The sequence below is a fragment of the Pelodiscus sinensis genome, chromosome 1 (genome assembly GCF_052426305.1).
Source record: "Pelodiscus sinensis isolate ZL-2025 chromosome 1, ASM5242630v1, whole genome shotgun sequence".
NCBI lineage: Eukaryota > Metazoa > Chordata > Testudines > Trionychidae > Pelodiscus > Pelodiscus sinensis.
Genome location: NC_143052.1, coordinates 196,844,171 through 196,870,714, shown reverse-complemented (window position 1 = coordinate 196,870,714; position 26,544 = coordinate 196,844,171). Strand labels below are relative to the sequence as shown.

Below are 26,544 nucleotides of genomic sequence, written 5' to 3'. Positions count from 1 at the left end.
GATCTGAGCTAACTCAGAGTTGAATAAATTTATTCTTCTGGATTCTCCCTGGATTTTTCCTATAAGGAAAAAAAGGCTGAATCTAAAACAAAATATATTTTTTTTAAAATTTCCATTTCTGGCAGGCACACAGTGCCGTTTCTTAGCAATAATTCTTACAATCCAATGAAAGGACAACTAATTATTTTTTAAAAACTCACCTGTTTCCAGGATACATGTCTGACACAACCTAAGTTTTGCAATATAGTTCACCTGTACTGTACCTTCACCTTACTTGCTGAGCTGACACACCAAGCAGCTGATTCCTTACACAACAATGGCTTCAGATCTTTTCATGAGAACATTCAAGTTAGCCTATGAATTACTAGTAGTGATAAGCAAGCCTATCTCCTTACTTCCAAGATTTTCATCTTTATCATTCCTTTATCTGTTATCTTTCCAAGTTCAGTGCAGATAGCCAAAGAAAATCTGTTGTTTCTCTCCACATAATCTCTCATACAATTTCAATTTGCATTTTATACAAGCATATGGGGTGATCTTAGCTGATGATCATGTATGTCATCACAGTTATTAATACAGGCATTATTACCTTGCATTATGCAACATGCTTCCTTCCCTTTAGATGCACCATTTACCATCAGAAACAAACCACTACTACAAAGTGGTAATGCCAACTAATAACCCTGAAGGTTTTTAACTGATAAATATATGGAGATATACCTAGAGACATACCTATCTTGTACAACTGGAAGGGACCTTGAGAGATCATTGAGTCCAGTCCCCTGACCTCACAGCAGGACCAAGTACCATCCCAGACAGATTTGCCCCAGATCCCTAAATAGTCCCCTCAAGGATTAAACTCAAAACCCTGGGTTTAGCAAGCCAGTGCGCAAACCACTGAGCTATCCCTCCCTCTAGGAGCCTGACTCATGCTTTTATGCCTCCTTTGCTTTGCACTAAATCCAGGGTATTCTAGCATTTCTCAATCAGATCAGTACTTTACTACACTATGGATACGAAAAGGCAAATCTTGCTCCACCAGAAGCTGATGTCGAAAGCCCTGCCTCGGGGAATAGGGTGTCAAGAAAGCACAAGTAGAAGGCGTGATTTAGGGAGCCTGTACCACTGGCACGCTCAGAGCCCAGCTCTCTAGGGTTCACTATGCCCCAATGTACTTTGGGGCTACAAATGCAGTGATTGCTAGTGCAGCCCTGACACTAGAGAAAGGTTACTCACCCTGTGCAATAACTCTAGTTCTTTGAAATGTGTCCCTCAGTATCTTGTCCAAAGCAGAGGGGAAGGAGCAAGGGTAATGGATCACCTATAGCAGGGGTGGCAAACCCATTTCACAAAGAAAGCCAAAACAGCGGTGGAAAAAATGCAAAGAGCCACACCAGAATTGTCAAGCAAAAACAACAAGCCCCCCCCCCCCCCCGAATTGTCGACAAAAAACAACAAAAAAGGTCGCCCCTTTAAGACAGCTGCCATCTTGGGCACCATTTTTAAAACCCCACAGCTCCGACCTGGTAAGTACAGGGAAACCAGAGTCCGGAGGGAGCTGGCGGGAGCAATTGGGGGGGGCACGCAGGAGTGGCTTTGCAAGGAGAGGGAGCTGTATTGTATTGTAAGAAGGTATTATATACCCAAAAATCTATTCCAGTAGCCTATGACTAGAAATGGCAGAACCTTTGATCTGTCTGCAAATGAAACCAATTGTGTAGGCAATTTACAAAACAGTTTTGTTTTTATTTAGATAGAAAAATGACACCCTCCTAACATCTAGAGTATAGAGAACAGTCTCCTAGTTGGAATTGTATAGTTTCAGAAAGAAAACTAGTAGGTAAATGATCTAGGGTTGCCAGATGGTTTCAACAAAAATACCGGACACAGCCTTCTGGAGGTCAACCCACCGACTAAATCTGCTCCACCTTTGAAAGCAAGTGTTTCAGGCAGAATCCTACTGTTCAACAATGTGTTTTACTTTTGCAGAACAGGACAACTGTATCTCCACAAACCATCAAGTAGCCCTTCCTTGAGCCAGTGAATTGGGATGCACCTGTCAGTTAGCATCCTGGGAGAGAAGGTGAGAAGTGATTAGGGTTGTAAGCAACTAGTCAATTATCTAATAAGCCAATGCTTATTGGATAAGCTGACTAGTGACTCGACCAGTTGCTTCCCCCTTCCTGCCTCTATCAGAGAGAGGCAGCAAGGCAGGGGGAGCAGGATCCGGTGCTGGGGGGAGCCAACTTAAAAGCACCGTCTCCGTGGGGAGAAGGGGCAGGGGTACAGGGGGAACTGGTGGCACTTCTGCCTTTTAAATGTAGCAAGAACAGGCCTACTGCTACATTTCAAAAGCAGAAGTGCTGCGGGGAGCCTAGGGTGAGCTGGAGACTCAAACAGTCCCCTGCTGGCCCCCTCGCTCCCTGCTTTTGAAATGTACAAGAGCTAGGGGGGGGCCCTATAAATCACAAGTCTGAACAGGAGTCAGTGTGGAGTTTTCCACATTCAACTGAAGACCAAAGTCAAAGAACAGAGAAAGCGCAGAAAATGCTTCTTGGTATGACCAACCCTTAAGCAGTCAATTGTCAAGGCGAAGGAGAAGAAACTGAAGGCACTTTACCCACACAGCCTGATACAGCCTTGATGCAGGCAGAAAGATATCATTAGCACAGGCACCAGCTAAACCTGAATTGCTAATTAAAGTCTCTGATGAAAGCAGCATGGAGTACATGTGCTCCTTAAGTACATCGCCTTTAGGGCTATTACTTGAATAAGAACAGTAGCCAAACTGTGGATCTGCTTCAACCCTCCACTTTTGGGGACTAGAGACGATTCAGGGATAGGATTATCCCCAACATTTTGTAAAATATAATTATTTTACTTCTATCCAATCTTAAAAAGACAGGAAACCAAAAGAATCTAAAAAGTTCTGTTTTCTCTCCCACCTGACTAATACTGACTTCAACACTGGGCTCAGAATCTTCCATGGTATGTTATTTGACAGTAATACAACATTAGTCCAAGTTAGAGCTTACTTTTCTGCATTTCTGTCTCAGTTGGCCAGGTCAACAAGACAGCCTAAGTCCGAATGGGAAATGTTATTTTGTCAGCCCGCGATGCATTGTGAATTCCCTACCGATCAATTTAGATTGAGAAGAAGTAAACAGGGATTACTATTTATTATAATGAGGAACAAGCCCAACTTTAATATCTCATAAACAAATTTATTAATAGTATTTTGAGTACAGTAGATATTGAGGAAACAATTTCCATGGAGCAATTTGCAGCAATTTTCAACTGTCCTCCGCCCCCCCCCACACTACAATAAGAACAGAAGAAAATACATACACAAGCCTACTAACAACAATCTCCTAATGCATCTGCAATCCCGAAACACAGAAACACCATGAATATTCCCCCCAGACTACAGGACACAGAACAGCTCCAATGGTGATGACATTTGTACTCTTTCTATTCCTATGACCTTGTGAACTGCCTACCTTTTACATCAATATTTCAGTAAAACACTAATGCGTGTTTTGTCCTTTTCATATGTGTTCTTTTTTTTTAATTGTATCCTTTAGTATATATGGTTGTGACTATTTTCTTCCACTATTTGATCTGAGGAAGTGGGTCTGGCCCACGAAAGCTCATCATCTAATAAACCATCTTGTTAGTCTTTAAAGTGCTACATAGTCCTGTATTTTGTTTCAACTAATGCACAGGGCACCAAAAGGGTAACTTAGAACAAACAACTTCCATCAAACACCAAGTTGCAAGGGTCATTCAAATACACAAATACCTCATGGGGCCAATTATCTCCCAAAGTCAGAAATCACATCTCTCATTCCGTATTATTGAAGAGAGATGCTAACTTTTGGTACTGTGAGTTTTTAAACTCAGAACGCAGGTATCCAGCAACATACCGACCTATGTGTCTACTATTGTTACCTCTAATTTTGATAATACAGCATCCAATTGGAAAGATCACAGTGTGTTAACTACACCTAACATTTTAAAATCTGAATGAAGTTTCATTTGAATACCATTTCCTGTGTGTATGCTGGGGAGAGATGTATATGAACCATAAAAACAACTGGAGATTTGTTTAATAAGATGCAAGACAGGCAGGGTACACTGCAGTATTCTCTGTGAAAATACAAGTGAATTACGGAAAACGCAAGAAAGAGTACAGAGTATTCACTGCCCAACTCATCCGGTGCACTGAGGGATTTTTTGCTTTCCTTTGGGAAAATATATGAGAATAGACCACTTGGCACAGTTACAGGAGAGCTAAGGCCTTGGATCCCTTTGGATTACCTCACAAGTGTGCCCTCAGGGGACAGATTTTGCTTTCTTTGTTTCTGAAAAGATGGAACCTGGCAGTTTAACCACTTGATAACTGGATCTTTGGGTGGTAATCCTCATTTCCCAAATGTACTAATATGAAAGGCCCAACTGCATTCAGCACCTGCAAGAAACTTTCTTCTAGGAGCTTGTATCTCAAAACAGCTTTGTCAAAACAAACATATCCACCAGAAGGGCCGCAGCAATGAGAGAAAAGGGTTGCAAACAGCAAGAAGCCTACATCCCGGGTTCTTACCTAAAGCTTTTCATTTCTCTCAAGCCTAGTTGCCCCAGACCCATCCCTCAGGGACAATGGCTCAGCTGGTTGGCTCTCCATGAACAGTCTTTGCATCTGAACCCCTGCCCCCCCAAGCTAGAAGACAAGTTTTTAATTGTTTAATGTTCTCTTGATCTTAAACCCTCAGCCATGGCAAACCAACTATAACTTTGTGCCTGAAAAAAAGCATCTTCCCAATTAACAGTCCAGCTGCTGTTCTGTTGCTACCCTCAAGTTTATCCAAAAGGCATCTCACCTCTGGCCACTGGTTTGTTACTTGCCTGTTCTTCCTAACAGCACCTTTGGTTCAACCCAATGGAGCCATTCTATCATACAGGTAAACTGAAGAACCCATAATAACAATAAAAGAGATATAGCTATTTCCTTGATCCTATACTACACTGCAAGTGGCAAGATAAACTATAAGAACAGTCAAACTAGGTCAGACCAATGGCCTACCTAGTCCAGTATCCTGTTTCTTACAGCAGCCAGTGCCCGGTGCTTCAGAGGGAATGAACAGAAAAGGTATTTTGAGTGATTCTTCCCTTGCTGTCCAGTTCCAGATTCTGGCAGTAGGAGGTTTAGGGGCACCCAGAGTATGGGGTTGTGTCCTTGATCATCTTGGCTAATAACTACTGAAAGACCTATCCTCCATAAACTGAGCTAATTATTTTTGAAACCAAGTTATACTTTTGGTCTTCACAACAACCCGTGGCAACAAGTTCCGAGGGCTGACAGTTCTTGGCTCCATGGTTCAATATGGTGAGGCAAATCCTGAACTCTCAATCCACAATGTTACCATTTCCCTGCTCTTTCTACCATGCATGCAAGTTAACAAAGCTGGGGTAGCCCTACCAGTGGCTCTCTTAAATGATAAGTATGTGCGCCAAAAATGTATCTGTTAAGTCAAGAGTAGGACTTCTTTCTTTCTCTCTTTCTTATCTAATCTATCTATCGCATTTACATTACTGGACCTGGCAGCCACTCAGAAGAACAATGCTGAGACTAGTGTACTAGTTCACACACCAAGCTTGTCAGTGGCAGGAGAGAAGCCCTTGGGGAGTTTTCCTGCAGTAAAATGTCTGTGTTGAGGAAGGAGGTGCATACACCATTTTGCAGTGTAGCTGCAAAGCCACTTCTCTAGAGCTTTTCCACATGAACAAAGTTTCAAAGGCCTGGGCGCATGTGCCCAGCTCTTCTAGTTCCACATGGTAGTAACTCCTCCTTTAGTTTTTGCTCACATGTTCTCTCAGATCCCATGTACAGTGATGGTTCAAGAAATAGGTTTTTGCAGAAGTGGAGTCCATTTTGTAATTAAAATTTATATTTAAAGCCCTCTTCCATTGGTTCTTACAATATCTGAATAACAAGTGACTATATCCCCTGCCAGACTTTATTTGAAGAAGTTTAAAAAAATATTACATAGATAGCTCACAGGAGAGCTGTGACAAGACTGGGAATAGCTGAGAAGATACAAGTAAAAATACAATAGTGTGTGGTGTGTAAAAATATTGCCATGAAAGATATTCAAGTAAAATGAGTCTTTCTTGAACTTATGTACACCACAAAAAAGAATCAAAATACAAAGACTTGAAGGTCTCCTTTATACAGGATGGCTGCTTTCTGTCATAATCCAGGGAGTTTTATGTTTATACTTTATTAAAATGTGTAAGTTCATGCACAGAGGTTAAGAAAGCTGGAGACCTACCTCAGAAAACCCTTAATTATAAACAATAGGGTGTACTTCTAGAATGGCTAGTGTCCAAAGCATAGAGAGCTACATATATTAATGAATTTGTCTTTACTTTAGTATTCCTCAGGGTTGGATATTATCTCCTCAATGAGGAAACTCAGACTAGAGATGTAAAAAGTTCACCAGTTAACCAGTAAGCATTAGCTTTTCCGGCATGCTTACCAGGTAACCAGTTAACCAAACCTCCCTCTCCTCCCCACCCCTCTATAGCCTGGCTGTCCAGAGCCATCACTGCCCACATTCACAGACCAGGCTGGGGTAGCCCCCGCCCCTGCCGGGCTGTCTGGACCCCGATTAACTGTTAAATGGTTAAAATTATATCGTTTAACTGGTTAACTTTTTAAAGGGGTATTTACACCCCTAACAGACTCAGATGTTAAGTGTCCAGGACAGGTACTCTCTTGCAGAGCTGGGAATCGGACATAAACCTCTTGACTTGCAGTTTTGTGCCTTAATCATAAGATCAACTGTCACCTTGAATTCCCATAGCTCCTTACAACTATGACAGGTCTCAGACTGCATTGCTAGTTCCTGAATTGTTGAAATGTGGACGTGACAAACTGCTTCCAAATCCCATTTCCATCACGGCCATTGACAGATTTCAGCTTACACTGTAAGAAATGCAATTAGGGGTGCATTAGAGAACTTCTGGGATATGATGCCATTGAGGAGAATGCTGCAGGGCACCAATTAATACTAAACGGAACCACGGGGTTGCTGTACGTGTACTTATTTATTATAAATACTTCCATGTGCAGACAGTTAATATTTAAGGCCGTGAACCCTCTTCAGGTCTTTTTATGTTCTTGTTTAGATCAGATGATTAAATCAAATTTATTTTGCTCCATCACAAAAGGATGGGATCCCGTTAAAGCAAAACTGTCCCCGTATTCTCTCTACAGCGAGTAGCATTCTTTCCACTCGTGATCTTTTTTCCCCATTTCCTTCTTCCACCACTCTGTTTATAATGGCATTCTCCAACCCTGATTCATCCTGACTTACTCAGCTATCTTTGCTCCTGATTCTTGCTCTTCCAGTGTTTCCTGTCACCATACCAGGTATTTGTGAATTCTGCTTCCATTTTCTAGCTTGGTAAGAGTTGCCATTTGGTTATTTGGGAAACAAAAGAGGAAAATTGATACAATATCAAAGTTGTAAACCACCATTTAATTCGATTTTTTTAAATAGCTTTCAGATTATTGCACTTTGAAAACCCCATTTGTCTCTATAAACTCTGAAAATCCAATTTATAAAAGGGAGTAATTCAACACACAGAAAGAATACAACAAGAATACGTGTGTTGGTGTATGCATGATGTGGGCCTTCTGATTAATCTCGCCAACATGTACATCCATAGCTTTTAAAGTTCAAAACACTCCGTGCGTCTCTTGACAATATACAAGACTAATTAAAACAACTGCGTTTGGTTCAAAATGAAAACTATTTTTCTATTAAATGAGTGATGCAGTGTTACATGAAATAACCTAGAGTTACCTTCCAACTAGGCATCAAGTGAATTTGCCACGACTATATTATAGACTCTTAAACATTTATCCTCAAAAACTAAGGCGGCTTATTTAAGCTGTCTGTGGCTCACCCTCTCAAGTATCTAGGCAAAATAAATATAAAGCAAGCAAAAGCTGCAGAGAATGTTTGTAACACACACACACACACGCGCGCGCGCGCCTCTCTCTAGCACAATGGTGTCCAACGTGCTAGTCACTAGCCACATATGGCTATTTGGCCGGTTGAGTGTGGCTAGTTTGCTATAGCAGTAGCCACCATCGCATCAGAACTGTTTGGACACCCTGGCTCTAGCAGTGGTTCTCAAATTTTAGCAACCAAAAGACCCCCATTTTATAGCCCTCCCCTCCACTCAACACCAGTTCCTGTTCCAACCCTTTTCCTAAGGCCCCACCCCATCTTTTCTGGCCCCTACTCCACCTCTTCCCTCTCTTCTGCCTTTTTTTCTGACCACTCATCTGAATATGCCCTGTCCCTTCCCTTCCCTCTCAGTATCTCCTGCATGCCTCTCAACAGCTGTTTCCCAGGCTGCAGGAAGCCCTGGGAGGAAGGGGGAGGAGTTGATCAGCAGGGCCAGTGGACCTCCTGCAGTACTCTTCCAGATCACAGTTTGAGAAACATTGATATAGACCCTGAACTATGCTCACATTCCTAGGGATGACTGCTCCAGAACAGAAAACAGGCACAATGGTGAGGGAAGCTTTCCCTGCCCCTGTCTCGGCTGTACTTGTTCTCACTTACTCCACTCTTGTCCATGTAGTGCTCATGAGCATTACTGCAAATCATACAGAAAAATCTCTTCCTGTACAGGTATCTATCACTTTCTCATGAACTGTATTGGATGCTTTTAAGATGCTACCTCAGCTGAACAACAATTCTTAAATGCAAGATTGGTACCATCTTTCAATCCACATGAAACCAAGTTTCTTAAAACAGAAGAAAATAATAAACAGCCACTTTTTAAAGTTTTAATGATACCCACTGACACTGAATACTCACAATCAATTATCTGTGAAAAAGGAAGGAATGGATACGTCTCCCATTTTTTATACTAAGCATTTTCACCCCAAATTTCAAAATCCTGGGCACATGACCAAATGATGAGTAAGAACCACCTAATACAATTAAGCAAAGTGCTCACTACCGTGGATAATCCCATTGGCTTTGCCCAACAGAAAATCTTGAAGGATTGTGCCTTAAGGTAATAAGGTTCCCACCCAATCTGCTACAACTCCAATAAGAGTAGTACAATTCAGGTCTGGTCTGCTCTAGAAAATGCTTGCTAGTATAGCTATGCAGCCACTAGGGAAGCGAATGGTTAATCAGTTCGCATCACCCTTACTGGGTGATACTTACAAGTCACAGTTAATCGGTTGGGGCTGCTCCAGCCCAAAGGGCCCTCCACCCACCTCCATTTAAGCAGTTAATCAGTTAAACATAATGTTTAACTGATTAAACGAGATTTTACATCCCTAGCAGACACACCTAATCCTGAGAAAAAGTGCTGGCACAGTTTGTACAAGTTCCATAAATTAATTATACAATATCAGGAATGGCACTTTTAAAATAACTGCATATACACCTGAGGTGGGCAATAATTTTTGATGGGGGGGGGGCGCACTCTAAGATTTTGTTAAGTGGTTGAGGGACGCACTCTTTCATGATATTAATGGAGGATGTGCAGGGTCTGGGATGGAGGCTGGGTGCAGAAGGGAGCTTGGGGTAAGAGACTGGGCTGCAGCCAGGAGACTGGAGTCTGGGAGGGAATTGGGATGAAGCAGGTAGTTGTGATCTAGGGCAGGGGACTGGAGTGCATGGGTTTGGGATGTGACCTATAGTAAGAGGGGATGATTGTGATCTGGGGCAGGAGATTGGGGTGTCAGATCTGGGAGGAAGTATGGGTTCAAGAGGGGGACAGAGGGTTTGAGTATATGGGGGGAGGGGTAGGAAAGGGCTGGGGTACCAGAAGCAGTCTGTGGCCAAGAGACTTACTTTTCAGCTGCCAAACTAGCCTGCCTGCTTGCAGAGCTTAAAATGTTTTCCAGCCAGCCAGTTTGCCTGGCCATGTGCTCCATGAATAACTGAGCCTAGGAAAGGGGCCATGATTCTTCTTAGCTGCCTGTTACTCCAACAAGCAGCTCCCATTGGCTGGATTCTGCCAGAAACTGACCAATGGGAATGTGCTGGGGGTGAGGGGGCTCCTAAAACTTCACCCTCCTCTCCAGTTTCAAAACAGAAATGAAGCCCTGCAGCCCTGTTTCAGCCAGGAGTGCAGGGCTGTGGGGGAAGCTGGGGGCTCTGCCTGGTGGCTTGGCGGGCCGGATGCGGCCCATATTTTGCCCAGGCATGATATACACTATGGCTGTTGCTGATTAAAAAATAAATAAATAAAAAAGACATTTAAGTCAACAACAGAAAACCACCCCACCACATACCACACCCTTAAGCAACACTACTACATTAGCAAAAAGCTTCTAGCATAGGCCTGGTCTTACCCCAGCTCTAAATTTGCTTAGGAGAACCAGGAACTTTATTACACAAACTAAATAGCTTTCAGCCTTGCATTCCTACATATCCCCCTGGTGATATCCACGATTCTGGGCCAATATTTGTTTATATTACTTAGCACAGTTTTCTGAAATCTAAATAACCTGGAAAAGCAGCTCAATTCAAACTTTAAAATCAAAATCAGATCTTTGTGGCCTCAGCTTTGACATTTTTGAGGAATATGATACAGATACTGCCCCCCATCCCATCTCAGAGGAACTTACAATAGAGATTTTTACCTTCAGAGGAATGACTGATGAAATAAACACCCACCCCAAACCTAAAGCAGCTCCTCTTAAGCACAATAAGATTATCACCAAATGGTCTAACTAAATTAGAATATGTTAATAATTTGGCTTCTGATTCAAATCCCATTTTTTGGAAAACAAAGTGGGCTTTGAATTTTGGTCTCTATGGATGTAAGATAGGACTACTATGACTCTCTCATCAAGGCATGAGGTCTCTTGCTTAAAGCCTTAGACCAAGGCTACTCAACACATGGCCCGTGGGCTGCATGTGGCCCATGGCCCGTTTGTTTGTAGCCTGCAGTGCGGTTTGGGTTTACGCTGGGCTCAACATGCAACCTGTGGGAAGCATCCTTTGAATATGGCCTCCACTGGGAACATGCTCCACAACAGCAAGTCAATATAATGGTCTTCTGTTGATATGCATTTAGTAGTGAAATTCCTGGACTGGCATTGGTCATATGGGCAGAAATTGGTAAATATTGCATTTTATTAATATCAGCAGAACTGATTTAAATGGTGCCTGTGTGTTGTATAGTCTTGCCTTAATCTTAGTATTCATACCCGGCAGTGTAGAAGAAGCTATTTGCTTATATTTGCATATATATTTGCACATATATGCAACCACACTTAAGTTGCGGCCCTTCGCATAAGCTGTGAGTATCACTGTGGTCACTGGGGCTTCCAAAGTTGAATAGCCCTGTCTTAGACCAACATCCTAATGCAGGGGTGAGTAAAGTATGGCTCATGGGCCGGATTCAGTCAGCTCAACATTTCTGTGTGACCCAGCCAACTGATTAGAAGAGCATGGATACTTACAGCCAGCAGCATGTGTTCAGCTGTCCCTCCCTCCACCTTGCTCTGTCCTACAGCCAACTGCTCCCAGGACCCTCCACCCAGCTGTGTGGAGTGGAGGGGTGGGAGATGGAGTGGAGAGCTGATATCAAGGTGAATCACTGTCCCTGTACTCCATCTCTGAAGAGCAGGGGTTGGGGAGAGTGCCATTCACCATGGAGTCAAGTATCAGAGGGGTAGCCGTGTTAGTCTGAATCTGCAAAAGCGACGAGGAGTCCTGTGGCACCTTATAGACTAACTGAAGTGTAGGAGCATAAGCTTTCGTGGGCAAAGACCCACTTCGTCAGATGCATCTGACGAAGTGGGTCTTTGCCCACGAAAGCTTATGCTCCTACACTTCAATTAGTCTATAAGGTGCCACAGGACTCCTCGTCGCATTCACCATGGAGATACTCCAGTCCTGTCTTATAGAGGGCGTGCACTGTTTCTAATATTTTTCCAGCCACCAGCTCTCTCACCCCCCTCTCCTTTCCCTGTCTTAGGGTACGTCTAGACTACATGCCTCTGTCACCAGAGGCATGTAGATTAGGCTACCAGGCATAGGAAAATGAAGCGGCAATTTAAATAATCGCCGCTTCATTTAAATTTACATGGCTGCCACGCTGAGCCGACAAACAGCTGATCAGCTGTTTGTCGGCTCAGCGCGGTAGTCTGGACGCACGGGTGTTGACATCAAAGGCATTTGTCGACCACCCAGGTATGCCTCCTGGGATGAGCAGGGCAGCCATGTAAATTTAAATGAAGCGGCGATTATTTAAATCACCGCTTCATTTTCCTATGCCTGGTAGCCTAATCTACATGCCTCTGGCGACAGAGGCATGTAGTCTAGACGTACCCTTAAAGAGGCAGCACATGGCATCTCTCAGAAAGAGACCCAGCAGCAGCCAGCATATATACCGTCACACACCCAGTCTGTGTCACAGCTTATCTCTGTGCCACACACATTGTCATTATCACACACACACACACACACACACACACACACACACACACACACACACACACACAATCCCAGTCAGTGCCACACAAACACTTGTAAGTCATGCACTTGTGTGGCCACTCAGGTTCAAATGTCCACCCAGCTGATTGGCAGAGCTCTGACTGCTAGATTGTGTTTCGACTGGTGGTGCACATTCACACATGCCTCAGTGCACATAACATTTATTCCACATGTGAACAGAAAAAATCTGCACATGAATGGAAAACATTAGGGGGAAAATTGACTCATGCAATCTATGTCACAAAGTCTATGTCTCACTCTCATATACACAGTCTCTCTAGCCACAAGTCCTGCCTCTTCCGCAGGGCCAGAGCCAGCCCATGATAACTTACCAAAATTAATGGTGTGGTCCCCTGTGAAAATGATCGCCCACCCCTTCCTAATGGATATCGATATTTTAGGAAAAACAGACAAATCAACTCTGCAAATTGCCTTTGCTTCAATTCTTACATATTCCTTTATTATTCATTCAATGGGGAATGCTAAATGAGAGGTGCCATTACACAGATATTGCCTGTCTACATCGAATGCTGACAAATGAGTAATAGCCAACATGCTTCTTAAAGAACATCTGCAGCTACCAGAGGAATGATAAACAAACAATTTGAACAGGAATTGAAAATCACACACAATCTACAAAAGCACTAATTCTTGTCTAGTAGGGTTTCTTTACTCTCCAGTGGTCCTGTGTGTAATATTATTACAAGATTATTAGTGACCCCTTAAGAAAATAAGTTACAAAGTAACTGTGGATCTGAATACTTTAAAACTGAGCAATAGTGAGCAGCAGCAGAGACTAACTGGTATATAATGATGGAAAATCATGGTTTCAGTCTACAAATCCAAAACCTACAAGTCATCAAGATTCTGTCCAGCCTTTACTTGGTACTATATACACTTATTACCGCCTAATGTTCAGAGCTCCTCAAAACCCCACAATTCACTGACATAACAAGAACTCCCACAGTGGTCCCTCCTGAACCGTGATGGGCAACCTAGGCTAGTAAGTGGGCCACATGAGTGGCCCTCCCTCTCAGTGGGCCACAAGACTGTCCTAACCAAAGACAGTGATAGGGATGCAGCCGTGTTAGTCTGGTGTAGCTGAAACAAAATACAGGACTATGTAGCACTTTAAAGACTAACAAGATGGTTTATTAGGTGAGGAGCTTTCGTGGGCCAGACCCACTTCCTCAGATCAATATGTGGAAGAAAATCGGCACAACCTTATATACCAAAGTGAGACCATCAAAAAAATGAACACATGTGAAATTGACACATCAAATTTTAGAACAGAGTGGGTGTGAGGGGGGAAGGTTAGACACTTGGACACACCTCCCGGCCACAGGGAGAACTCTCTACTACACTGCCTGCCCCTTCATATTCCCCACCCCCCATATGGGGCTTCCAGGTGAGTCGTCGCCACTCCTGCCCACAGCCCAACCTCTCCATATCTGGGCTCTGTGGTCCAGGAACATCCCGAGGCCTGCTGGACCACAGATGTGGCCAGACCAGAGAGTCCTGGTTAAGGGAGGGAGGTACAATCTGTAATACCAGTGAGGAAAAAGAAACCTTGCACTGACCACCACTGCTCCTAAGTGTTCCAATCATGGATAGAACACAGATTTTTCAAAATTTAGGATGACTTCAATCATTCATAGGTAACTCGCAGTAGCACTCGGGGGAGGGGGAGATACAGCCCACTAATGCTCCCACCAAAATCTTTATCACTAAATTACCTCCTCATGCCCCTTCTCCGTGTTCCTCTGGGTGGCCCTCCCTACATCCCCTCCTTCCCCTCTCCCCCACAGACACCAGTTGCCTATGACTTCAGTCCAAAGACATGGGTACTCAGGACCTCTGGGGGGGGGAAAAAAAAAATCACATAAATCATTTGTGTAACCTTGACATATATACACAGTACCAACAGATACATAAAGAACAGAGAGGACAAACAATTTAATAGCGTTGTTTCTTGAGGGAAATAAACCAGCATTCTTCAAATCACTGCCTTTGAAGTCCAGTTTTCCCCTTTTCCCATCCCTACCGAAGTGTTACAGGCATGTTTAAGTCTCATTTCTGGCAGTAAAGAGAACACAGTATTTCTAGCCCCGAACAAGTACAAAGCTATTAATGAAAACTATTTTCCTAACCTTTGCCCTATTGTTACAAATAAAAAGCATGTGAATGGTAATACAGCAATGGTTGTTAGACATTTTTAACTATTTCCTTTCTTAAAAGCTCAGAAAAAAGAAACGCCACCAAAAACGTACACTCAGTAAACCTGTGGCGTAGTTGGGGTGCTGTCTGCTCTGTATCCCAGGGTCCCCGTGTTGTGATGTGTGATTCCCACTGACTCACCCACATGTTGTGATGTGGTGTCAGTACCTTGCTGGTTGCTATGCTTGGGCGGCGGGCTGTGGAGGACCCCCATTGGCGGTTGTCTGTAAGCACGGCCCAGCAAGAGGGGCCCAGGACAGTGGCCAAACCGGTTCTACTAGTTAAGGGAAGAGACTGGACAAAGAAAGTGTGTGCTGGGGGAAGGGTCTGTCTTGGGCTGGAACCATGAGGGAGAGAGACTAAGGTTGCTGGGGCTGAGGGTTAGGGGTGATAGACCCCTAACCCAAGGGGTCTGAAACATCCTGGCCCCGAATCCTGTAATCGATGTCTATGCTGTGCTGTATCCTGGAAAAGCAATAAAACCCTTCTATTCTACTGCTGGCAGAATCTATTCTTGCTGCTACGGGGGTGCAGGAATGGGGGAAACCCTGACTGGTCATCACAGAACCAAACTCTGTTTAACCACATGCAGGAGTGGCCCGAGGCCGACCGTGGCAGCTGGCACCCCAGGCAGAAGGCACGATTGATGCCCCCGCCTGCATAGCCGTCAATGGCCATGATGTAATCATCGGGCACCCCAGCTCCCCATGACATCACCATCAGGCGCCCAGGCCGGCAGCGCCCTAGGCGACCGCTGAGTCTGCCTAGGCTCACGGGCCGCCCCTCACCACATGCATCATGTAACAGATATGAAACCTGGCTCATTTAGAAGTGTGCCAAGTGTAAGATGCCCAACATGATTGCAGTGGCTTTTAAAAATCTCTCATATCTGAAATTTTAGGTGCCTCTTCATCTAACATAAAAAAATCTTAACAGTTTTCTAGTCACAGCATGAAAATGCCAGCAACGTTATTTTAAAATGGCTGGGCAAAACAGGTACAGCCTGTAAGTGTGCATGTCCAGGCTGAGTAGCATAGTGAACAACAACAGGAGCATCTCTTTTCCCTGCATAGAGCAGCTCATGGTAACTACAACTGTGATACAGTGAAACAATTTAAGCCTCTTCAGTTTTCTTCCCTATATTTTAGATACAGCTAGCATAGATATGGGCATGCGCTGTATTACAGGGGTAGAGCAATGCTGCATCTGCAATTTAGCTAAGCGTTTCTAATGTCACAGTACGTGTTTCAATTGCTTAGCTTTTTCAGCTGTCTACCATACTGTTTGACATCTGGCAGCGTTCCTCTCCAGTCTAAATGCCTTTTATTACAAGTTTCAGCCAAAACGATTCTGTCATTTGTGGAATCGTGGAGTCACAGAGTTTAAGGCCAGGAGGACATCTAATCTGACCTCCTGTAGATCATAGTCACAAGTTCCACAAAAGATTAGACTATTATGTGCCACAGGGCAGAGTACAGGAAGAAATGAAGAGTTAAAAAAAAATCCACCCTAATTACAAGCTGCCATGCTTAGCTTAGATTTAGAAGGCTAATTTGCAAAGTTGGCGAGACTGCCACATTTCCCAAAGTTAAATATACATGGACTCTCCAAATACATACACTGCAGAAACCTCTAGAACAGGGGTTTCCAAACATTTTCTTTTCGAGGCCCTCTCAACATGCTATAAAAACTACAAGGACCAACAGAGAGAGGCACTGGAGGCTTGAGGCTGGGAATGAGGGGGAGAAGAGACCTCCCGGGCATAGATGTAGTTTGACTTCTATTTTTTGGGGGAGGGGCTCAGACCAGCTCTACAATGTGGAATCCGGAGGGGCGAGCCGTGCTACCTCCATCCGATTCACTTCCACAGGCCACCCAGTCTGTCTGGGGAAGGAGGGTGCAACGAAAAATGGTATCTCAAAATGTGTGTGTGTGGGGGGGGGGGATGTGAGGCTCAGCTCAGAAAGTCAGAAAACTATTCAGGGTGCAAGTAGGAAGCAGCAAGGGGCTATGTGTTCAGGGACGGGGGTAGCTGGGGCCTGATCGCTAAAGGAGCAGCTAGGGCTATGCACAGGCAACGGGTAGCTCAGGGTACAGCTATCTAGAGCAGGGATGGGCAATAATTTTTTATTTTGGCAAGTGATCAAGGGCCACACATTTCTATGGTGGGGGTGCAGCATCTAAGACGGAGGTTGGGTGCAGAAAAGAGCTTTGGGGTAGGGGAGGGAAGTGCTAGAGGGAGCTTGGGGTTTAGAAGAGAGTTGTGTTCTGGGACAGGGGTTGGAGTGCCAGGTGCAGGCTGTGGCTGGGAGGTGCTTACCCTAGGTGCTCCCTGCCTGCCACATTCTGCATGCTGCTCCATGTGGCTGACTGCTGGGGCCACGTGAGCCTCTGCACAGCACATCAAGGGAGGGAAAGGGGCTGGCTCCGTGAGCTGCTTGTACTGACAAGCACAGCCCAGGCAGCTCCCATTAGCTGGTTTCCAACCAGCCACTTTGAGCAGCATGCGGAGCATGGCAAGCAGGGAGCCCAGAGGATTGTGGCAGCTTGTATCTGAAGCTCTAGCAGGCCAGATACAGCCCACGACCCATATTTTGCTCACTCCTGATCTACAGGCTGTGTGGGAGCGGCGGGTAGCTCAGAGTGCAGTGAAGAGGGTAGCTAGGACTGTGCTCAGGCAGAGGTGTAGCTCAGGGTACAGGCAGGAGGTAGCTAGGGGCTCTGCCAGCCCTAGAGCTGGGTCCTCCTGCCCTAACAGCTCTAAGCAGCTGCATGAGCAGTCAAAGGAGACTGGGAAGTAAGGAGCAGCTGCAACCCTGGGCACCAGTAGCAGCAGGTGGGTAATGGGAGATGCTATGGCTGCACCAATCAGAGCAGTAGCCACCCTGCACTGCCCAGCTCTAGCTTCTGGCCTCAGGAAGGGGCCTCTGGGAGCACTGGAACAGGAAAAGGGGGGAGGGGGGGAAGAGGGCCTGTCCTATTCTGGGTAAAGCACTGCAGTTTTTTTGAGGCATAAACCCCTCCCCATTTTCCCAGCCTTCCCCTTGGCTCCAGACTGCAGCCCTGCAACTCTGGCTTTAGCCTCGCAGTGGCACTGGGACTTGGGTCTCTAGAACTCAGCCCAGCAGTTGCCAGGACTTGGGGGAGTTGGGCCTTGGCGCTCCCGGTTTTAGCCATGAGGCTCCTTAGACCAGTTGAGAACCACAGTTCTAAACTTAAAGCCTAACAATGCTGATTTAGGTTGTTAAGTCTTTGTGATTAATTGCAAGAAAGAGAGAAAACCTCTAAGTATTTGTAACCCCAGTCTCTCTTTCATCTGTTTATCGGGAAGAAAAAATATGATGTATCCTTTTCTTTTTTATTATGCTAGAAATATACCAGGTACAATTAGTCTAACAGGTGCTCTGTTTTGTTTAAAAACAAACAAAACCCCCACAAATTGTACATTTATGTACTGATTGCCAATAGGGATGTAACAGTGTATTCGATTAACTGATAAGCAAAAGCCTTTAGGTTAATGCTATAGACTAGGGATGTTAAATTTAGTTTAATCAACTAGTCAATGGATTTTCCATCGACTAGTCAATTAGTCGATAAGCGGGGGAGCCGCAGCAGGGTTAGCTCCTGCCCTGGGAGCTAACCCTGCTGCAGCTCTGCCTTTTAAATGTATTAGAGCCCACAAGCAAGTAAAAGCTGATTTTATTGTCATCTTTATCTTTCCTCTCATCTTCCCACCTTTGCTGATTTATGATCCCTACCTGTAGCATCTTGTCCTACACAGACTCTACATGGTGCCTGTTTTTTTGCAAGATGCCTGGCACACCTGGTCTCCAAAGAGTTATTATAATTCATGAATAGGAAGATCTAAAATTTACTCTTGTAACACAGCTACTAAGTACTGTTTAGAGCAGGGCCGGGTAAAATATGATTCATGGGCCAGATCCGGCCTGCGAAGTCACTGGATCCGTCCAGTGGACACAGCCGGGAGCCTCAGGGCAGGCTCTCTGCTTGTTCCTCCACTCCCTCCCCACAGCTGCCCCCCACCCCACGCTGCCCCTGCCCCCAGCACAATCCCATTGGCTGGTTTCTGGCTAACTGGCGTTGCCTGTTTGAAGAACAGGCAACATGCCAACCATCCCTTCCTCCTCTCCTCAGGCTCTTATTCACAGACACACATGGTCCCTGCAGCCTGTGCAGGGGTGGGGCAGGCAGGGAGGCTGACTGATAAACGTACTGGGCTGCTGGCCAGGAGTCACCCAGGTAAATCACCCAGCACCCCTGCCCCTCCTTTCCCCTAACCCTCTTTCCCCCCTACCCCACATAACCTCAACCCTCTGCCTCCTTCCTGAACCCATACCCCCTGCCAGATCTTGCATCCCAAACCCCTGCCCAAGGTCACAACCCAAACTGCACCCCCTCCTGGACCCCATCCCCTTGCCCCAGATCACAACTGCTTCCTTCACCCAAACCCTTACCCCACGCTCCCTTCTGCATCCAGCCTCCATCCCAGACCCCACACCTTCTCCATTAATTTCATGGAAGAGTGTGGCCCTTGACCACTTTCCAAAATCTTGGAATGGCCTTTCATCAAAAATTACTGCCCACTCCTAGTTTAGGGGAAGGCTTTTTAAATAAATAAAAATTGTACCCCCATCAAAACAGTTAATATGTTCTCTTCTAAACCTTTCCTCCTCTCAATGTAACCAGTTATAGGAGTTAATCATCGGTGAGGAAAAAGTTCTTATAACTTTCAATTTTACCCCTAGTTGCTTAATTCACAGAATGAACTCAGAGTCTTATTTTCTGACATCCCTTTGATACTATTACTGTGCCACAATAATATATTTAATTACATCAAAGCCACATATTGATTATGTCAGGCAGGAGAACACTGCTTACTGCCAGAAAAAGTCTGGAATATTCAGCTATTCATTTCATAGCTCTTTCACATCACAATGAGGCTTTAGTATTGATACACAAATATATTTCACATTCTTCCAACCTTCTTTATCCTGCTCCATGCCTGCTTCCTTAAAAAAAAAAAAAAAAGATTTAATCAAAGTAAACCAATCACTAGCCAATTGAATAATCTTTCAGAGTCAGGAGGTAGGATAATAAGCCTACTAACACTGATCTGTCTGTTCTTTCCACACTTTGGCTATGTCTATACTGGCAAGTTTTTCTGCAAAAGCAACTGCTTTTGCTGAAAAACTTGCCAGCTGTCTATACTGGCCGCTTGAATTTGTGCAAGAACACCGACGATCTAATGAAAGATTGTCAGTGTTCTCGCAGAAATACTATGATGCTCCCACTCGGGGAAAAAGCCCTCTTGCGCAAATGCTTTTGCATAAGAGGGCCAGTGTAGACCAGTAAAAACTGTTTTGCGCAAAAAAGCCCCGATGGCGAAAATGGTGATCAGGGCTTTCTTGCGCAAAACCGTGTCTAGATTGTCACGGATGCTTTTCCACAAAGAGTGCTTTTGCGCAAAAGCATCCATGCCAATCTAGATGCTCTTTTCCGCAAATGCTTTTAACAGAAAAACTTTTCCGTTAAAAAACATTTGCAGAAAATTATGCCAGTCTAGATGCAGCCATCCATTTTTAGCAATGAAGCTACCATTAGTGACTTCTTGAGAATAGCTAGTTATTTTTTTAAATTGGGAACGCCCCTTAATGCACTATATGAACTATAGGAATCTATGAGTACATTTAATATTATTAATAAAATAAATAATAATACAGCTTATACCATTAGGAAGCAAAAGTGTTCCAAGCAACCAAGATTTTTGATGCACTTTCAGGATAGATTTGCTTTCTGATATTACCAAGTTCTCATTAATATTCTAATACTAAAAGTCACTTCCTTAAACCATTCTCCTTTGCTGGTGGGACTAGCCAATATTCAAACAAATTTAGATAGTATTTTAAAACATTTTTTCCAAGCGTCACAGCCAAGTGCTCCTTTACACTATTTCATAAAATAGCATCTAGTTAACCATCTCTGCAAAGCTTCCTCCTCTCCTTGATGTGAATGCCATTTTAACAGCTATGATCAGATGACAATTCTGCCTCCTTTCTTGCTCCCAAACCTACATCTATCTCCCCAATTTCTCCTCACATGACAACTCCTCCAAGGACTTTCTGATCCTGATTGCATTTCTCAGTATTCTGCTTTCAGCTTGTAGCTTATTATTAATTTTTTTTTAATATTGAGGCACTCACTAGTGAATAAAAGAACACATACATAGAAATGCCATGTTCTATTTATTAAAACCAGGAACATATCAGTTCTCATTTTAAAATTATGGAAGAAAGGAGAATTGTACCTTGGTAAAAGGCTGATACCAAATACATCTTTCAGACAATCAGAGATATAGGGGCAGATAAAAGGCCAGAGCTATAGGTAAACAAGCCACACGAGAAAGATGTTAATGTAGGGCAGTGCTTCTCAAACTGAGAGCCGTAGTATTTTTCCAAATACTTCCGGAAGTATTAGCTGTAAGTAATACCTTTATATATGAAAATATACTTGGGCCTCTTATTTGATTGGAACATCAAATAAATAATTACAAGACCTAATCCTTTCCAAAGAAGACATCAAGTGTGGTGTAGAGAAGGGAAAGTCATGCATTTTGAGGTCACATGCTAGTACTAAGTAACTCAGTACCATGGTCTCATTTCCTCACCTGCCATCTAAGGAAATATAACCTCAGATGTAGATGCAAGTCTACACAGAGTGGTAGTCCAGACGTCAGGGCCTTGATCTGTACAGCACTCTCAAGTGTTGGGCTCTAACTGCTCTGTGTAGATCCTGCTGACGTGAACTAAAAGGTACATACTGCATGCTAATCGAATGCTGTTTCGAACAGCACCTCATCAGCATGAACTAGGTACTTATTAATTCATGCCAGAATAGTCTACCACAACACTTCAAAGCATTCTACCAACCAGACCCCCAGGCCAGACTATTGTGCAGTGTATTGAGAAGCCCTAAATTAGTTTGTAGTATTTGTTACTTTCTAAACCCTCCACTAACTGAAAGGAGACAAATTTCCTTCACCATTTATTGTCTTTTTCCTTGGTTAACCTTAAAGTTAAAATGTAGCGAGCCACTTTCCTTTAATTCTACTAAAGCTCTTGCTAAAGTATTGTATGAAGTACACATTCAGCAACTAGGATTTCCACTGATCCAGTCTGATCCCTTTGCTTTACACAGAAGGATTACATTTTTAGATGGGAATTATAGTTCAATAGGGGTGTATTTTTTCCTACTGTTGTAGAATCTGTTCACTGCTTCCTAGATGGGAATCTCAGCAATTATATGATACTGTCTACAAGAAGAATTATTCAAGCTCTAAAAATTATCACGCAGAAAATGAAGAACACTTAAAAGTAATTTCCAAAAAACCTGAGGTGCAGGAAGCCAGACCCGTCACAGAAAAGGGGCATTCAAGAGAAACTAAAAAGAGTCCTAAGGTTGAGAGAACTACTCACGTGATAGGTTTGGCTTCCTGGCAGGGGCGGATATAGGGCAGGGCAAACGGGGCGGCTGCCCCGGACCCCGCGCTTCAGAAAGCCCCGCGCATGCGCCGTGGCAAAGGGGGGGCCCCGCAAAACGGTCATCTGCCCCTGCTTCCTGCACCTCATGTTGGGTTGGAGCCATGTGGTCCAATCACTGAAACTGAACCTCTGTGCTGCAGTCAGTCCCCAATTCCCAATCATTTTAGTGTCACAAGTCCAACCCTGTTTTTGCTCTTTAATTAGCTTACCTTTAGGAGGCTGTGAAAGAATGCACTGGCAGTGACTTCGGAATAGCATCTTCAAAATAAAGCATAATTTATTCACTCTTCAAAAGGTAAAAGCATGTAGAGCAAAGGGTAAAAACAATAAAGGCCTTACACATAAATGTGTATTACTTACTCCTTTATAAGTTCACCTTAGCCAAGCTAACTCCCTTTCTATTTTTAATGCCCCGGCTGCTGGAGTCAGGTGACTAGACAACAATATTCATGTTTATTTTTTTTTTAAGTTTCTAGCCCTAACAGTTGTCCAAAATATACCTCAAAATGTGTCCCTAAATACTAAAAAAAAAAAAAAAAAAACCCTAACCAACCAACCAACCAAAAACCAGAAGGCAAAGAGAAGGAATCTACAATTTAAGAACTGCATTATTTTTAAAACCCAGCTCATTATTTTGGAAGATGTAATTTGTGATTTTTTTTAACATATGGATTGACAGTAATTAATTTAATCCACTTCATTCAGCTATGCTCATGTCTTGTTTATGTAAAAAGTCAAGCTCAGAACATTGTGCAGAAGCTTTTAAATAGAGAACTGTTTTCTAATGTAGGCAAGTCCTTAAAGTTGGCTCAGGAAAAGAAACTATACATGGCAATACAACAAACTGAGAAAGCTGTTGAGATACTTAACTTTCTTATAGATTCCAAATTTACTTCTACTGTGATGTGAAAACCTATGATGCAAAACCAACTCTACACTCTTAAAAATAAATATAATTATAGACATGTTGGTGAGGAATCGGGAGCCCATGATTCCTGGTTTCTCATGCCTGTGCTACCACCAACTCAATGTATGACCTTAAAAATAAGACACATGGTCACACTGAGTCTCAGTTTACTATGCTTGAGCAAGGTCTATAGGAATTTTTGTAAAATTTTCTACAGCACAATAGTCTTTGATGATAGGCATTTTACAAGTGTAAAAGTATTAACATAGCTTGTGTCAGAGTTTGTCTTGATATAGTACAGATACAGACTTCTTCATTACCACCTCTCAAATCCTTGCCTCTTCCTTCTAACACCTCAACTATATTACTCATATTTAGATCACTACAGTGTATGGTGGCATTATAAAGGATTAAGTTTTTAACGTGAATTTGCAAACTCTATTAAAGAAGTAGAATTCTCTCTATGGATTATTTTTTAAAGATACATTGTTAAGTAGTTAAGCCCAGAAATAAGATCAGTTTCATAATCATGGTAATTTGGAGGTAGCAAGTCTTGATTCTTAGGGCCAAATTCTCCTCTTTGTCCCCATGAGCAGAAAACCCCCCAACAGTAGAGGATATTTTATTTATTTCTCTCTCTCTCTCTCTCTCTCTCTCTCTAACTCTAAACCTCCATAGTCCCTGTGAAGCATTGTGCTGCTCTTTTTGGCATCAACCTTTCTCCAAATTGTAGGGGAACCCTTTTATAAGTAACTGAAGAACAAAATCAGCATTGAACTTGCATGGACTCCCTTATCATGATGGGAAAATCATACCAACATAAACCACAAAAAAAGGCTTGAGTACCAGTGAAGACACCATGGGCTTAGGGCTTTTCCATTAGCCATGTTGTTCCCACAAGGACTTAGTATGAGTTCAGAAGCTGTCACAAATTGTCTAATTATTAATTTCTACTGATCAGTTTATCTAGAATTGCTCCTGTCAAGTTAGTTTTTTACTCGTGTTTTTCTAAATACAGGCAGTTCCCGGGTTACGTACAAGATAGGGACTGTAGGTTTGTTCTTAAGTTGAATCCGTATGTAAGTCGGAACTGGCGTCCAGCCGCTGCTGAAACTGACCAGCGGCTGACTACAGGAAGCCCGAGGCAGAGTTGCTCTGCCCCGGGCTTCCTGGAATCAGCCGCTGATCAGTTTCAACAGCGGCTGAATCTGGACGCCAGTTCCGACTTACATACGGATTCAACTTAAGAACCCCAGGCGTCCCCAAGTCAGCTGCTGCTGAAACTGATCAGCGGCTGATTCCAGGAAGCCCGGGGCAGAGCAACTCTGCTTCGAGCTTCCTGCGGGACCAACTGGCAGCGCCCCAGCTGCTCTACCACAGGCGTCTTGAGAAAAGCCTGGTCTGCTGGGGGTGGGAGGGGGGAGGGTGCACTAGCTGCGCCCCCGCCCCCAGCAGACCAGGGAGACGCGGGTGGCGGGACTGAGACGGAGCGGGCCCGGGTCCTCTGTGGCTTTGCTCCACGTCTACATGGTCTGCTGGGGAAGGGGGGGGCCAGCAGACCAGGGAGACGCGGAGCAGCTTTTCTTGCCCCTGGAGAACGTGGGCGGCGGGACCGCGGTGCGTCTGGGCAGTCCTGCTGCCCGCGTCCTCCAGGGCGAGAAAAGCCCCGTTCGTAAGTGCGGATCCGACATAAGTCGGATCCGCGTAAGCCGGGGACTGCCTGTACAGTAGCACACATGGAGATTTTACATTGGTTGCCTACTACAATAGATATTTAAAGTAACAAACTTTCCCCCGGAAGCAGATATTCACATTAAATAAAAACACATAGAACTGATGGCAAGTTTATAAATCAAAATCCAAGACAACAATATGCCAAATTGCTGCTTCAGATACTTGTTGCAGCCAAAAGATTAGAACGCAAAAGCTGCTAGTAGGCACAAGCCCCACGGAAAGACAGAACTTCACTAATGAAGTATGCTAACAAACATATGAGGACTGGGGAATGAGACGATGAAGCTCCTTAAAATTCTCCAAACTTGTGCAAATACAGTACAAAACCACACTGTGATAATCAAGAATATGATGGCCAATAAAACTTGATAATATGAATTTATCACAAAAGAACTCAACACATAACAAGTCTCAGGAAGGTCATGACACATGTAAAGATCAGATATTTACATGCAAAACAGGGCTATAAATCTAGTGAAAGAGATTAATCTTTTCAAATATTTCACATCCTGACCAGAAATACTTTGAAGTAACTCACCTGATTTCATTTTTGCATTTTGTTTCCTTCCGAGACCACAACCTGGAGGGGAGAGTGCACACTGAGGTGCAGGGGGCATTTATTTGAAAATTTCAGAGCCTCACAATGATTTAAATAAAAAAAATGAATAAGAGTTTGGGGCTAGAGTTTTTTTATGTAGCTTAAATCCATTTGTCAGTAGATGCTATTAAATCATTATGACAAATATATATAGCTAAATAAGTAATTCACTAATCAGGGAGAAATGTTTTAGAGCCTCATCTCAGTCCCCAATATGGAAATTCCCTTTGTTATCTGAGCAAAGTACTCTACCTTTTGCCTAGTAGGCTGGATCCCACAAGTTGTTTCTGTGGACGGGTGTACTCTTGCATTACACCATGTACTAAGCAGCAGTTCAGCTCCAGTCCTGAAAAGAGCTGCGCAGGGCCTCACAGCTGGGGTGGAGTACCATGGACTAACATAATGCTGTCCTTAGAGAGTGATATCTACATTTGCTCAAAAAGCAATTGGTTACCTGCTTATTCAGTTCAGCTAGCGAATAGGGTTTTCCCAACCCAAGCAAAGCAAAAGATCATTGATGGAATTAGGCAATAAACAGGTTAATCTCTCAAGATGCAAAGTTGGCACAGTGTCTGTGATCTGCAGTCTACTCAGTCAGCCCTTGTGTAACTGGGACATTTTATGGGATATGTAGCACCCAGAGAAGAGCTTTCAGAAATTACATTCTGGAAACCAAATATATGAGGAAACAAATAATTAGCTGAACTACTTTACCCCTGGCATTACTAGTCTATAGAACCACTCTCTTCAAGAGCAAATATATTTAAAAAACCACTTTCAGATACCAATAATCAGACCTCATTTATATCTAATCAGAAAAGTTTAAACAAACTCACTTGAACAAATAGCTGCACAACATCTCTTGTTTTTTACCTCAACAATCTCAAGGTTCAACCAAGACTCAGGCCTTTTACTTGCTAGATAACTACTGCTGCATACAGAGTTGTAATCTGTCCTGCAACCCAGATCTGGCCAGGCTGC

At 43.7% G+C, this 26,544-nt stretch overlaps 1 protein-coding gene across 5 annotated transcripts in view; it reads right to left on the bottom strand.

Moving 5' to 3' along the window:
• AGPAT3 (1-acylglycerol-3-phosphate O-acyltransferase 3) overlaps positions 1-26,544 on the bottom strand; it is a 140,132-nt gene that overhangs the window by 43,276 nt on the left and 70,312 nt on the right. The window contains exon 1 of one of the 5 annotated variants that reach the window (XM_006137885.5): positions 25,816-26,311. The exons of the other annotated variants lie outside the window; for them this stretch is intronic. The gene's annotated coding sequence lies outside the window, so the exon portion shown is untranslated. Of the gene's footprint in view, positions 1-25,815; positions 26,312-26,544 lie in introns of those variants that run through there. 5 annotated transcript variants of the gene reach the window in all.